The sequence below is a fragment of the Microcaecilia unicolor genome, chromosome 12 (genome assembly GCF_901765095.1).
Source record: "Microcaecilia unicolor chromosome 12, aMicUni1.1, whole genome shotgun sequence".
Taxonomy (NCBI): domain Eukaryota; kingdom Metazoa; phylum Chordata; class Amphibia; order Gymnophiona; family Siphonopidae; genus Microcaecilia; species Microcaecilia unicolor.
This window is the reverse complement of record NC_044042.1, coordinates 25,362,515-25,376,008: the sequence shown is the minus strand read 5'-3', so window position 1 is coordinate 25,376,008 and position 13,494 is coordinate 25,362,515. Positions and strand designations below refer to the sequence as shown.

General features: G+C 43.1%; 1 protein-coding gene across 1 annotated transcript in view; it reads left to right on the top strand.

Moving 5' to 3' along the window:
* Window positions 1-13,494, top strand: part of LOC115482102 (copine-5-like) — a 267,201-nt gene that overhangs the window by 110,453 nt on the left and 143,254 nt on the right. The window lies entirely within an intron of this gene.

Here is a 13,494-nt window from a genome sequence, read left to right as displayed (position 1 = left end):
AACTTGTGCACTAGGTATTGTCACACCAGCATATTGAAATATTTAGTAACGAGGCTATCAGAAATTCTGCCACTATGAAGAAAGTAAACAGAAGGTTTTAAGGTGAGACAACACAAAAAAAATGTATCACCAGGTAGAAGGATTAGTCAATGTAAAAACAAAAATGCTGGGTCTGCATCCCCCACCCCACATCACAAAAATGTTAAAACGTTCTGAGAGTCTGAGGGCTCCCCTTCCTCTCCCTTCCCCCCTGACATTTATTTAAAAAATATTTATAGTCCGCATAGTCCACAATTCCAAGATCCTACCTAAACCTACACTACCCAAATTGCAAAGGACTGAAATACAAAACAACTTACGCAGCCGGCTTCTCCTACATAAGCGCACAACTATGGAATGGGCTCCCAAAAGCTGTGAAAACAATCCACGGCCACTTGAACTTCAGGAAATTACTAAAAACTAGCCTCTTCAAAAAGGCCTACCCCAACGACCCCACGTAACCCTCTTCACCTACCAACACAGCATGACTATGATCGAACAGGACAACACGCAATCTTCATCCATTCCGACCCTCCACTTATATGTCATACAATCACTATACAACTTTGTATTTGTTATCCACCAACTGGGCAAACGCCTTTGATGGTACTATGTAAGCCACATTGAGCCTGCAAATAGGTGGGAAAATGTGGGGTACAAATGCAATAAAATAAATAAATATTAACATTTTCAATTATAACACAACAAAACATATTAACACAAATATTATATACAATAAAAGACAATAACAACTGAAAGTTTCAGCGTGCTTGTCTGACATTGCTGCCTGGATGTCTCAACGCCACCTGAAATTAAATATGACCAAAACCGAGCTTCTCATTTTCCCCCCCAAACCCACCTCCCCGCTCCCCCCGTTTTCTATTTCTGTTGATGGCTCTCTCATTCTCCCTGTCTCCTCAGCTCGAAACCTTGGGGTCATCTTTGACTCTTCTCTCTCCTTCTCTGCTCATATCCAGCAGACCGCCAAGACCTGTCGTTTCTTTCTTTACAACATCCGTAAAATCCGCCCCTTTCTTTCCGAGCACTCTACCACAACCCTCGTCCACACCCTTGTCACCTCTCGTTTAGACTACTGCAATCTGCTTCTTGCTGGCCTCCCACTTAGTCACCTCTCCCCTCTCCAGTCGGTTCAAAACTCTGCTGCCCGTCTCATCTTCCGCCAGGGTCGCTTTACTCATACTACCCCTCTCCTCAAGACCCTTCACTGGCTCCCTATCCGTTTTCGCATCCTGTTCAAACTTCTTCTACTAACCTATAAATGTATTCACTCTGCTGCTCCCCAGTATCTCTCCACACTCGTCCTTCCCTACACCCCTTCCCGTGCGCTCCGCTCCATGGATAAATCCTTCTTATCTGTTCCCTTCTCCACTACTGCCAACTCCAGACTTCGCGCCTTCTGTCTCGCTGCACCCTACGCCTGGAATAAACTTCCTGAGCCCCTGTGTCTTGCCCCATCCTTGGCCACCTTTAAATCTAGACTGAAAGCCCACCTCTTTAACATTGCTTTTGACTCGTAACCACTTGTAACCACTCGCCTCCACCTACCCTCCTCTCTTCCTTCCCGTTCACATTAATTGATTTGATTTGCTTACTTTATTTATTTTTTGTCTATTAGATTGTAAGCTCTTTGAGCAGGGACTGTCTTTCTTCTATGTTTGTGCAGCGCTGCGTATGCCTTGTAGCGCTATTGAAGTGATAAGTAGTAGTAGTCTCTTGTAACCAGAGCTAATATTGTGATGTCATAATGCCTCAGGTCACCAATAAGAGCCAACCTCATCAGTGATGTCACAATGGCTTGATTGTCCTATACTTGGCTTACTTTTATTACATAGCTCTTTGAGCAGGGACTGTCTTTCTTCTATGTTTGTGCAGCGCTGCGTATGCCTTGTAGCGCTATAGAAATGCTAAATAGTAGTAGTAGTAGTAGTAAAACCAGTTCCGGCCTCTATACTCCCCTAACTGATATCTCATAATCAAGTCCCACTTAAACAAATGCCTCATGAAATTCAAAAAGCCTTACGTTGCTTTTTTAAAAATGAGATAAGAATCAGTTTTACGTAAATCACCAGGTAAAGCATTCCACAGAGTGGGTCCTGTTACTTGGAAAGTAGAGGATCGAAGACCAAGTCAGTTCACAGATAGGAATTTCCAATAACAATTTACTGGCAGGCCCCAATGACCGAACAGGTTGGTCTTGCAGAGTGTTGGTGTTATTCTGGGGCTGATCTCATGCTCTTGGCTGAAGCCTGTCTCAGCAGATGAATTGCCTTGCTGGGATTTCACTTGTGCTTTCCTGACATGCAGGGAGCCAGCGAGAAGACATTGTGCATTACTTACACTTTGCCTGGCCTTTTCCCCACAGGTACTTTCCATTACATGTCACATTAATTGACTTCAGAGAGCAAATGGCATAGAAGGAGGTAGATGGGAGCCTTTAAAACGAAGGCAGAAAGAAATCTGGGTCACAGGCAGCACAGTGAGAATGTGGATCTGCGGCAGGAAAGGACAAAGAGACAGATTAGGCAGAAAGTGTACAAATAACTAGGGAACAGGGAGTGTGTGCCTGAAACTGTGCTTTTCCAGACCAGTCATTTGATGTGCTAGGTCTTGGGTCAGGTAGGCGCTATCTACTCTCTTCCCTCCTCCTTTCCTATTGTAACCAATGGTGTTCCTTTCCCAGCTTTGATTTTGTATAATTAATGTATACTGCTTTGATGTATACCTACGAAAGGCAGAATATTAAGTAAAATAACCCATAAGTCACAAATCAGAAAGAACTCAGCAAAGTTTCAGAACCTTGTGGATGACACGGTGTCTGTGTGTGTGAAGAGAGCCATCCGACAGCAATGCCAGGCTGAAATTCAGCTTGCAACAGTTCTGAAAATGTCACCTCTGTTTCTTCCTCTGTGCCTGTGTAATCTTTGGTCTATTTACTGAGGCTGTCAATGGTTGCTTAACTGTGAGGTGGGTTGTCTAGTGATGTGGATATTTGTCCATCGTGAACAAGACCGATACCAACTCATTTCCCAAGGGCTACCAAGCATCTTAGACATGATACTGACTTTTAGTCATTTCAGATCTGAGCCAGATGGGAATTGTACACTGGAGGTGACAGGCTCTGTATTCCTGTGCTCATCCCCTGAGCCATCTATTGTTAGAGGTGACAGGCTCTGTATCTCTGTGCCCTTCCCTTGATCCATCCAGTTTTGGAGGTGACAAGTTTGTATCCCTATGCCCATCCCCTGAGCCACCCAGTCTTGGAGGTGACAGGCTCTGTATCCCTATGCCCATCCCCTGAGTCATCCAGTCTTGGAGGTGACAAGCTCTGACTCTCTGCATCCATTCATTGAAACATCACATCCTAGAGGTCATGTCTTCACACTTCTCTCTGAACCTCATCTGTACAGCTGGAATTTGGTGTCTGACGCTGGTTTCAGCGCTTAACAGCTAACAGTGCAAGGGGACTAAGGGCAAGAGTCAAGTGTTCCTAGAGTGAATTAATCAACTAAATGATCTGGCATCATTGAGAGATGGACAGAATCTTAATTACATAAAGCAAAGCAGGAATACCAATCTTATTCCTGCCCAGTCCTCAAGGGCTGTAAAAAAGGTCAGGTTTTTAGGATCTGTCTAATGAATATGTATGCAGGGTCAGATCTTAGCAATTGCGGAGCCCTGTGCGGACCAGTTTGGTGGGCTCCCCCCCCATCCAGGACTTGGGATTTCAAATGAGGGGTCAGGAGATTTATTTATTTAAACAGATAATCACTGACCACTGTTGTAATCTTAGTGAGAAAGAGTGCAACTATCAAGGGGGAAAGAGAGAGAGAGAAAAAGGGATGGAAAGGGGACGTATGTACCCTAATACATAAAATCATCCATGGCGAGGCCCCAGCCTACATGTCAGACCTGATAGACCTACCACCCAGGAATGCCAAAAGATCATCTTGCACATTCCTTAATCTTCATTTCCCCAACTGTAAAGGCCTAAAATATAAACTAATGCACGCATCAACCTTTTCCTATATGAGCACGCAATTCTGGAACGCATTGCCACGTAACCTAAAAGCGACCTATGAACTGACCAACTTCCGCAAACTACTGAAGACCCATCTCTTCGACAAGATATACCACAAAGATCAAAACACGTGAAATCCCCACATATATCTAGTAATGTTAAGAATGCCTTATGTCATTGTCATTTCACTACCATGTATTCCATTACCATGCAACCCAAAATACTTCTGTAACACTAAATGTCAATTCTCCTCTCATTTCCACTATCCATGATGTATTGTAAGCCACATTGAGCCTGCAAAGAGGTGGGATAATGTGGGATACAAATGTAATAAATAATAATAATATAGAAGCTTTAATTTTTGGTCAGCCACCAGTTGCAAAGGTGACTGAGCTAAGCACCAGATCCCCGTCACCCCTGCGTAAGGTGAGCCCTGTATGCATGGGATACATTTGCAGAAAATGGAGACAGTAAGCAATAGGGATAACCTGAAAACCTGACCCCTCTGTGACCCCCAAGGACTAGGAGTAAATACCACTTATAGTCAGCCTACATTGCATATAAGGAATGTTCACTTTTCTTCATATTTGAGCTCATGGGGCCAGATTCCGTAAATGACGCTCAAAAATTGATGCCAGAAAAAATCGGTGCTCAGTGCTGTATTCACTCCTGGCTGAGCACCCTTTATAGAATAGCGGGTAGCACTGCTTCCCGCAACTAGCTTTGGGCGTAAGAGCTTACGCCTGCTGAAATCAGTGTAAATCCTGTCACGCAAGTTGGGCATGCATCCCCAATATTCTGTAACACAACGCCCACATTTTTACAAAAACAATGGACTAAAGTAAACTGGGAGAACATATAAACTGTGGGGGGGAGGGGGGGGAATAGTTTGGCAAACTTATGGAACCCCTGACCTGCCCATGGCCCTCCCATGATCATACCCACTTTTGGGTTGTATGTTGTGGAATTCGGGTGCCCAGTGTTATTTATTTATTTATTTATTTTATTTATTTGTTGCATTTGTATCCCACATTTTCCCACCTCTTTGCAGGCTCAATGTGGCTTACAATCAGTGGCGTTCCTAGGGGGGCTGACACCCGGGGCGGATCGCCGATGCGCCCCGCCCCACGAGTGCAGCGCCCCCCCGGGTGCAGCGCGGACCCCCCCCGGTGAAAGGACACCCCCCGCGAAGGAACCACTCCCCGGGTGCACGCCGCTGGGGGGTGCCGCGCGCGCGCCTGTCCTCCGTTGTTCCATGCTTCTTCTCTGCCCCGGAACAGGAAGTAACCTGTTCCGGGGCAGAGAAGAAGCATGGAACAACGGAGGACAGGCGCACGCGGCACCCCCCCCAGCACCGTGCACCCGGGGCGGACCGCGCCTACCACCCCCCCTAGGAACGCCACTGCTTACAATACATCATGAGTAGTGGAAATACATGAGAGAGTATACGTTTAGTGTTAACAGAAGGATTTTGGGTAACATGATAATGATGGAGCATGATAGTATTTTAACAAGCAAACATAATAAGAAATATATAAGAAAATATACATTTAGTAATAGCGAAAGGATCTTGGGTAGCATGATAATGAAAAACATGTTAATATTTTGGCAAGTAGATGTTGTGGAGGCAGTTCTGGATATGTGTACAGGAGTTATAGAGTACTGTGCAGGTTGATGAGTGCTCAATGCCTGATTGGTGCCAGTTAACATCAATAATTGATAGTTGGCGTCCAATCATTGCTTGTCAGTGTCTTGTTAACCTATTAAGTTGCGTGCACTCCTCAGGATCATGCCCAAATTTGGGCGACCTTTATAGAATCTGGGGGAGAGTGGTTTTTTTTAGCAACTTATCTGCATCTGCCCATTACCTCTGCCAGCTGTGTCTTTTTCCAATAAGCAATTTCTTTGTTTTCACAACATTTCTAGTCTTTTAAAAAAATATATTTCTGAAGGAGGCAACATTGCTCTGCTAAATTTTTTTTTATCCAAGGTTACCTTTTTCTACTTGTGCAGCATTTCAGAAATGACCTTTGAACTTTTGCCCAGGCCGGGTCTAAATGTATTCACAGGTCGTGCAGCACTGCTGCTTTGTGAAATACTGGCACTGTATAAGTTGAAAGGCCTGGGGATGTGGTTTATTGGTTAAAAGAGATTCTGGTTCTGTCCTATGTGGGACATTTTTCCTAGCAAGCCCAGATAGGGGAGATGAGACCATTGAAGGGTCCACTGCGTTTGAAAGAACTTCTTTTGTTTGACAGCTCCAAGGTTCTTTTTGATCCAAATAGTAGCAGGATTCAATTCCTGCTGGGTCCTGCTTCCTTGTAAAGAACAGATTGAGATGCAAATTAAAGTTTTCACTTGATGGTACCTAAAAAGAATAGCAGACATTCATGCTAAGCAAACAACTGTTACTTGAGAGGGAGAAAGAGTAAGAGCACATATTTGTATACAGGAAAACACAAGTTAGACAGAGTAATACTATATAAAAGCATGGCTTTGAAAATAGCTGTAAGGGCCTCACTGGGTGTCAGCAGTGGGCTATACTTCAGACTTCAAAGTCTATGGGGTCAATATTCATAAGAATATTGGAGTAGCCATACTGGGTCAGACCAATGGTCCATCTAGCCCAGTATCCTGTTTTCCAAACAGTGGCCAAGCCAGGCCACAAGTACCTGGCAGAAACCCAAATCGTTGCAAGATTTCATACTACAAATCCTGGGGCAAGCAGTTGCTTCCCATGTCTGTCTCAATAGCAGACTATGGACTTTTCCTCCAGGAATTTGTCCAAACCTTTTTTAAACCCAGATGTGCTAACTGCTGTTACCACCTGGGCAGGGTTTAACTGGGCAGGAGAGGCTTCTCACTGGTTAAACCTCACTGAACTGGCCATCCAGCAATATTCAGCTGCATTTGAGTAGGTAGTGCCGCGAATATGGCCCAGACACTATTCGGTTGGTGCTGGCGTGGTCAAAGGGCAGAGTTTGGGTGGAGCCAGTATTTAACCAGTTAGTGGTGATACTGACTCTGCTAACAGCTTAAGTAGGTGGATCAAGTTACCACAGCAAAAAGTCTGTCCTAACTTAATCTGCCAAGCTTACCACGCACTGGTCTGAATATCACTGTTTCCTCTAAGCTGAGCGAGAGTCCGCCACCTACAATTCTGCCAGTGGGTGGTGCTGTTTCGCTATCACATTTTCAATAGTAAAGGACAGGCAAGCTCTACAGGATTCCAGGGAACCTGCCTGTCCCTAGTGATTGAAAACACAATATTGAAACACCGCCCCCCACTGGCTGCAATGCAACTGGAGGACTTCTGCTCAGTTTAGAGGGAACAGTGCAGCCTGCTGTATGCAATTAGTTTCCAGGTGATCGCTGTAACCTGGATATTCAATGCCAGTACCCAGACATAACTTAACAAACGTTGGCCATTGCAGGCTGAATATTAACCCCTATTTCCTTTCTATTTGGCCTAGCAGTTTTCACCTGCTTATTTGGCCTTCAAGCTGAACTGCAACTAGGATTGGGATCTGGTTCCATAAGTTTGCCAAAGGATCCCCCCCACCCCCAGTTTATATTTCCTTCCAGCTTACTTTAGTCCAATGTTTGTAGCAACAGCTCTTGTCAAGAGGCTACACACCAGGGCTTTTTCCTCTTCCAGAACCCTGCAGTCTTAGAACACTAAATTCAGCCACTAGGTGTCAGCACTGCATAATTATAATGCTCTTTTCTCCCACCCAGGGGCCATGAGTGCTTTTTGGGCTAGTTGGTGGGTGGAGTGTTGTCTGTAAACCATATGACATAGAAAGATAATTCCTGCTGGTGCATGCAATAACTACGCCTGCTGGTGACCCAGGAACTAAATCCAGGTTCTTTCACTAGACTGAACTACTGTTTCTAAATTGTAATTAGTATAGAGTGATTAGTGAGGTGGCACTGGGCTCTGTTCTTATACCAAAGATATTTGTGGGTCAATAGTCAGCTGATGGCAGCCAGCATTTCTTTAAATGCTGACCGCTGCTGGCTAATTTAGACCCAGTACTGAATAATTGGGTCTTTGGCGGTGCCCATTTAGATATCTTTACCATAAAGACTCCAGTGATACAATCATATGAAAATCTTGCTTTATTGTTTCAATATACCACAAATGTGGCATCTACAAATAAATAACCACTCTCACTCAACACCATTCATACTGCTTACATCCCTTGCTACAGATGCAACGATATACATAAGCTCAAAATAATTTTCATACAATTTTGCAATACTATTTAAACATCCAATGATGTCATAAGGTAAGTCTCATAACATAAATATTACATGTGGAAAATATTCAAGTATCAGTTCTCATTCCATGCTTTGAGAAAACTCTAGCAATGGATATCCTAGCTTTTTGTCTCTCACCATCGATGGTTGCGCGCCGCCAAACTAAGTTATTAGAATTCTGCACTGTAATTATGTCCCAATTCCGGGCATAAATCATTGGGTATACTTAAGTGCAAAATCAGTTGTAGCTTCTGGATGAAGACAGAACGAACAAACGCCTAGTCAGGCAAAAAAACTTTTCTTCATGGGCAGCTCGGTTCCTCTATGCTGGACCGCATTTTGCTGCACTTCCTCAGGAGGAACCACCTTATACTTATCGCTGTTGTATTCGGCTGCCTGCCAACATGGTGCTCAAAGAGTGTGGATCAAAGACCACGTCACCATTTAGACCCAGTGCTGGGACCTCTCCAGGCATCTGCACTGACTATCTGGTTTTCTGGGATGCCAGGAATTTATGTGGGTAGGGTTGATATTTAGAGCCATGCCAGCATAGCTAACTGGCCAAAATTAGGGCTGGCTTTTGTTTGGTCCTACGTGCCCAGTTATCTATGTGGGCACTGACACTCAATGTTGCTCTGTAGCAGCTGTTCAGTGAGGTTCCCCCTCCTCACAATACCAGTGGTTCTCTCAAAGCAACTGCCTACTCCCCTCCCCAATCCTGCAGCAGTTTCCGCAACTGTAATGTCCACAAAACTGAACACAAGCCCTTAAAATGAATCCCTAGGAAACCACTTTAATATCATGCAAATGACATCAATTATGTTCCTCTTTGTTCTAGTTTTTAATTTGACACCCAAGAAAATGTCAGTGTTTAAAATATTTAGAAACTTTGCCCGCTATTAGAAATCAAAGCAAATTATGGGATTTTTCTGTGTTGATCCTCATTAAAACCCCAAGCAGGTTTCACACTTATACATTTAAAGCATGAACACAGCATGGAGACCTCATGCAGGCATAGTGCTGATACATGTAAAGCATGGCTAAAGAGCCATGAAAAACCATCGCAGGTTTCACACTGATGCACACAAAGCATGAATTCAAAATAGATGGCTGAAGGGTGGACTCGGAAGGAGATTGCTTAGAAGAGGATGCACAAGAAGACATGAATTCAAAGGCAGATCTGGCAATTGGTAATACAGGGAAACAAATTCTGTCCACTTCCAAAAAACAGCAAAAAATGACTTCCTGAGCCAAGACTCAAGCTCAGGAGTCTCCAAGGACATCTGAGAGCACGAACCGAACCCTTATAATAAAGCAGAAGCATGAAGACTAGCATTTCTTATGGTAAGAGAAATGTCATCAGGTACTGGCAAGAGAATTTGAATCAGCCCAGGACCATGTCTCATCTAATCTAATAAATGTCTCTATTAACCAGTCATAGAGCATTTAATAATGTCATAGTCAGAAATGTTTTAAAATCTCATTCATTTTATTCACAAAGAATATGGAATAAGTCTGCTGTTGTGGAATGGTGTGATTATCAATCCATGAAGAAGAGCATACTGCACAGAAGATAAGACTGGTCTGATTGACTCAATGCCTGCAGGTTCCCACAGCTGATAAACCAAGATGCACAGTGTCATGAAAAACATTGAAAACACCACTATCCAGATAACTATGGTCTCCATCCTAATCCCGCTCCTGGACTGTCCTGGCAATATTCAGATAATTCCATGGCAGTCTGTAAAGATATTGAGCTGTATGGTGCTAGAAAAGCAGAATAGCTGTTCCAGAGGCAGTGCCCAGCAACACGCCTCCAGAGAAAGTTGGGGGATTAACAAACTATGAGATATCTGGGTGGACACAGCATGGTGAACTGGTGGGAGAGGCAGGAGGTGGTTGAGATAGGTTGAGATAGGCTGGGATGGGGTTAGGAGAAAGGGAAAGAGTTTGGCGGGGAAGAGAGTTGGTGGGAAGAGAAAGTGTTGGGAAAGTGAGTGTATTGTATCGATCGCAACCTCACTCTCGTGAACCAAGTAAATACCGTAATAAATAAAATGTTCTATGCAATGTGGAAACTCAAACGAATAAAACCTTTCTTCCTAAGGGAAACTTTTCGAAACCTAATACAATCAATAATCCTAAGCCATGCAGACTACTGTAACGGAATCTACGCAGAATGTAAAGTACAACTCACAAAAAAAACAATCCAAACCACCCAAAATACAGCAGCCAGACTGATATATGGTAAAACATGATTCGAAAGTGCCAAACCCCTATGAGAAAAGTTGCACTGGCTCCCAATAAAAGAACAGATCATCTTCAAAATCTGCACTTTGGTCCACAAAATTATCTACGGCATAGTCCCAGGCTAAATGACAGACCTCATAGATCTACCAACCAGAAAAAGAATCGGATCATCACGATCATATCTAAACCTACATTACCCAAATTGTAAAGGCCTAAGGTACAAAACAACTTACACATCAAGCTTCTCCTACATAAGTGCACAACTATGGAATGGACTCCCAAATGCTGTGAGAACAATCCATGACCACTTAAACTTCAGGAAATCACTAAAAACTCACCTCTTCAAAAAGGCATATCCCACAGATCCAACGTAAATCCTCATACCCAGCAACACAGCATAACTAATGATCATACTGGACAATTTATAATCTTCACTTCCTTCGACCCCATGACGTCTGATCCTCATCTACCTCATCTGACCACAATATAACTTTGTATTTGTTATCAACCGAATTGGCAAACACCACTACAGTATTATGTAAGTCACATTGAGCCTGCAAATAGGTGGGAAAATGTGGGGTACAAATGTAACAAATAAATAAACCAGTGAATGATTTTGTGGGAAAAGAGGGGTTGAGGGGGAAGAGAAAATGTGTGTGTTGGGGAGGAGGGGAGAGGCTGAGGGGGAAAGAGGAGAAAGATAATGTAGGGAACAGGCTTTAAGTCACACTAGTTACTATGGACCAGCTGTGCCATTGGAAGGAGAAGTCCCCCACCCCTTTACCAAGAGTACTGGCTGCTTCCTCTGGAGAGGGTCCTGGTTTTCACACTGATGTGTTTTGCTGAACTGGCTTCTACTTGAAAGAAGGAGTGAAGACCACTACACTAAAGCATGGGTGGCAGAGGGAGCTCTCCGTGGTGCTGAGCAGAGAGTAACCTAATGTAAGTTTCTGGATGCTCATGAAGCAATGGTTTCAAAGTATAGAGACATCCAAACACACCAAGGCACAGGAAGTTCATGGTAAGATATATCTATGCAGCAGTACACTCAGTCACTAAGAGTTTATAATCAAATCCAGAAATGAACCATTACACAGGGGCACAAGGAAGTAACATACTAGAAAGTGCACACTCATATCCAGCTGTACAGTAACATACATACAGACATGGGGAATGTATATTTATTTATTTATTTATTTATCCAGAGTGCAGTAACACATTCAGAAAGAACAGTCCATGTAACAGTAGGGCAGGCAGGAGTGGCCCAACTACTAGATGGATTAGATGTCTGCCTAGGGTGGCAGAATTGAGGAAGGAGTGAGACAGGGCAGAGGAGCACTGAAAAACCACTGTCAGCATAGAGGTGGACCTTTGAATACCCACATATGAGCATTCAGGGCTTGCCATGTCCTGCCCTCACTGACAGGAAGTTTGCATCAGAGGGGGCAGGATGAATCAAATCTTGACCATGTGGAGCTCAAAGACCCTGCACTATGCTGTGTTTCTGCTGGACATCTTGGGGTATCAAAGGAGATGAAGGCTCTAGGGAAGGAATGGAAGAGAAAATGTTGGGCTTAGGGAAGAGAAGGGAATATGCTGGAAAGGGGTAGGGAAGGGAAAGAGAAAGGGAAAGAGAGATGCTGGACACACAGGATAGGGAAGGGGAGATGCTGAACCATAGGGAAGGGGGTATGGCTGAAGGTTTGCCAGGACATCAGATACCATTGGGATGTCTATGAGGGCAGGAATATGAGTGAGAGAACAACTATATGGTGGTATAGCTTCTGTAGTAAAAGGAAAAATTGTAATTTTGATAGGACTTTTCCCCAAAGTTTAGGTTTATATCTCCAAAAGAGGTAATTCCTAAAAAACACTCTAATAAAAAATAAAAATTCATAAATCGGGCAAGTAAGCTTCAAAAAGTGTCCATAAAATTCACCAAACATTTCCTATCTAATGTGTTTCTATATTCTGAATCGACACTGGGGCAAATGATTTTAGGAACAAGAAAATAGTCTTCCTGCTTCAATGACAGGTTTGAAAGCATCTCACAGAGTTTAAGAGCTAGAAACAATTGCGTTTTCTACATTATATTCTACCTTTCCCTAAATATTGCAGTGTTATAGCCAACCCAGTCTTCCCTGGAAAATGTTCCAATCTTACAACTCTGTATTGACTGAAAAGTTCCTTTTGCTAAAGGTGGTAAAATCAGTTAACATGTTAGCCTGAGAGCAGAGATGTCCCTTGGGCTGTTTTTCTTACTCTGAAGATAAAGTATGTTTCTGTTTATTTAAAACTTGATATAGTGCCTTTTCTAATAAGAGGCCAAGGCGATTTACAACATTTATAAAAGACGTGATAAAATTAAAGGAAATCCATTAAAATAGGAAAGAATTAGTTCATTCAAAGGACATACAATTACGACACAGTGGCTCTAGGAGTTTCTTAGGGGGTCACTGATATATTTATAATGTAATTAAATCTCTTTCTAAGGACATATAGCTTAAATCTCGGTAGTTTTTCAGTTTACAGAAACTGTTGTTTTCTTTTGCTTAGCTTCATGACTTTGTTTAGTCAACATCCAGATGCCCTTTTAGAGGACAAGTGACCAAAATTGAACCTACATGCATGCAAAGGTTACCAGGAATCTAAAAAAAAAAAAAAACAACAACAAACTACACTTCTGATGAGTTATGTTTTATTTCTGTAAACACTGTCTTGCACAGATGTTTTCTTTGCAGATTGTTGCAGAATTCATATTTGAGTCGTTGTGATGTTGCGTGGCAGCTGTTCATCCGTTTTGAATTTAAATAAACATCTGCAAGGAGTACACTACCTGCAAAATTTTACACGGAAGGCCAAAAGCTGTGGAAACTTCCAAAATGAGGCTTGAAACCCATTTG